Genomic DNA, 2,099 nt, shown 5'->3' on the forward strand with positions numbered 1-2,099 from the left:
ATATATATATATAGTGAATCACACAAAAAAAAACATATTTCAATTCAAATTTAAGGGAAGCCAAATGGATAATGGTAATATTTCGTGAATTTTAAGTTCGAGAGGACAATTTGCGAATTATGTGAATATAAACTGTTGCTGGATCCAGGTCCAAAAGCAAAAGATTAAAATGTTTTTATTGAATGTAAAAACAATTTAAAAGCTAAAGATACCTCACAACGTTTAAGAGGTATTTAGATGAGCACTTGAAACGCCACAGCACATAGCCAAGTGCTGGAACATGGGATTAGAATAGATAGGTGCTTCATGGCCGGCACGGACCAGATGGGCCGAAGGGCCTGTGTTTAACTCTATGACTCAAACAGGACTGACATGTTTTATATTAAAGGGGAGTTATTGTAATGATCAGGAATCGAGTCAAGGGTCAGCAGCTTCAGAAGCAGCTACGCCCATCGCTCAGTCATATAATTCACTTCCCATTGGATGTTATAGCTGGAACCCAAACTTGTAAAAACGCTTTGCAACCATTTTAATGTGCACAGATTCAAGCTGTCGAGATACTTTTTCTCTGTTTTTAAAATGGTTCCCGAGAAAGGGTAAACTCGAAGTGCTGTTCGCCTGCAGCCAAGAGATGGCAGCAAAGCCCAATAGTTTGAGCCTAGCGCTTTGTATACGATCATCCAGACCACCGTGCGCCTGAGGCGTCTCAGGAAGCGAGCCAAATACACCGTCTCTGACGGTACAGTGACAGTGGATTGCTTACATTCACACCGCACTGGAAGAAAACACACAACACTACAGTTCTGTTAAAGCCAAAACTGCAATAGTGATCAACGCAGTAGATTAGCCAAGTTTTTTTTTGGCAAAAATATACTTTATTCATAAAATATCTTCAATCACATTCCAAACCATTCCAAAAACACCATTACAAACCGGTTCAACTTTTGCAAAATGTATCACCAGGTGCATCAGTACAAACAATATTACAATCGTTTACAGCCTTTCATTTTGTGCTGTACAGCCCGAGGGGGTTTTAAACAGTTCCCAGCCCCTCGGTGCGCTCCTTAGACAGCGACCCTTCCCCATTGCGCCTTTGCGGCAGCTGCCCCAAGCTTTAGTGCGTCCCTCAGCACGTAGTCCTGGACTTTGGAATGTGCCAGTCCGCAACACTCGGTCGGGGACAACTCTTTGCGCTGGAAGACCAACAAGTTTCGGGCAGACCAAAGCGCCTCTTTCACCGAGTTGATGATCCTCCAGCTGCAGTTGATGTTTGTCTCGGTGTGTGTCCCTGGGAACAGCCCGTAGAGCACAGAGTCCTGTGTCACAGAACTGCTCGGGATGAACCTCGACACCAACCACTGCATCTCTCTCCAGACCTTCTTGGCAAAGGCACAATCCACAAGGAGGTGAACAACGGTCTCTTCCCCACCACAGCCACCTCGAGGGCAGCGTGCAGAGGGGGTGAGACTCCTGGCGTGTAGGAAGGATCTGACGGGGAGGGGGCCTTTCTCACCACCAGCCAAGCCACGTCTTGGTGCTTGACATAATGTTTCTGCCCGGTTTCGAACCGGGGACCTTTCGCGTGTTAGGCGAACGTGATGACCACTACACTACAGAAACGAATTAGCCAAGTTATTAATTCAATCTATCCTCCTTTCACAGAACAGTAGGGACTCATTCAGTTAACCACTCCCTGCCCGTTCTCCATAGTCGCACATATATTATTTGTGCTAAGTTAAAAGCAAAAAACTGCGGATGCTGGAAATCCAAAACAAAAATACCTGGAAAAACTCAGCAGGTCTGACAGCATCTGCGGAGAGGAACACAGTTAACGTTTCGAGTCCGTATGACTCTTCAACAGAACTAAGGAAAAATAGAAAAGAGGTGAAATATAAGCTGGTTTAAGGGGGGGTGGGACAGGTAGAGCTGGATAGAGGGCCAGTGATAGGTGGAGATAACCAAAAGATGTCACAGACAAAAGGTCAAAGAGGTGTTGACGGTGGTGATATTATCTAAGAAATGTGTTAATGGCGACGTTAAGGGTAGAAAGCAGGCCAAGCAAGGTACAGATAGCCCTAGTGGGGGTGGGGTGGGGTGGG

The 2,099-nt window shown here is 45.6% G+C and overlaps 1 non-coding gene across 1 annotated transcript; it reads right to left on the reverse strand.

The window, feature by feature from the left end:
- Nucleotides 1-1,547: 1,547 nt before the first annotated feature.
- Nucleotides 1,548-1,620, reverse strand: trnav-aac (transfer RNA valine (anticodon AAC)). Its single transcript has one exon. It is a non-coding gene; the product is annotated as a tRNA-Val (tRNA).
- Between the last annotated feature and the right edge of the window lie 479 nt (nucleotides 1,621-2,099).

This window comes from Cetorhinus maximus, unplaced genomic scaffold, assembly GCF_964194155.1.
Source record: "Cetorhinus maximus unplaced genomic scaffold, sCetMax3.hap1.1 HAP1_SCAFFOLD_524, whole genome shotgun sequence".
NCBI lineage: Eukaryota > Metazoa > Chordata > Chondrichthyes > Lamniformes > Cetorhinidae > Cetorhinus > Cetorhinus maximus.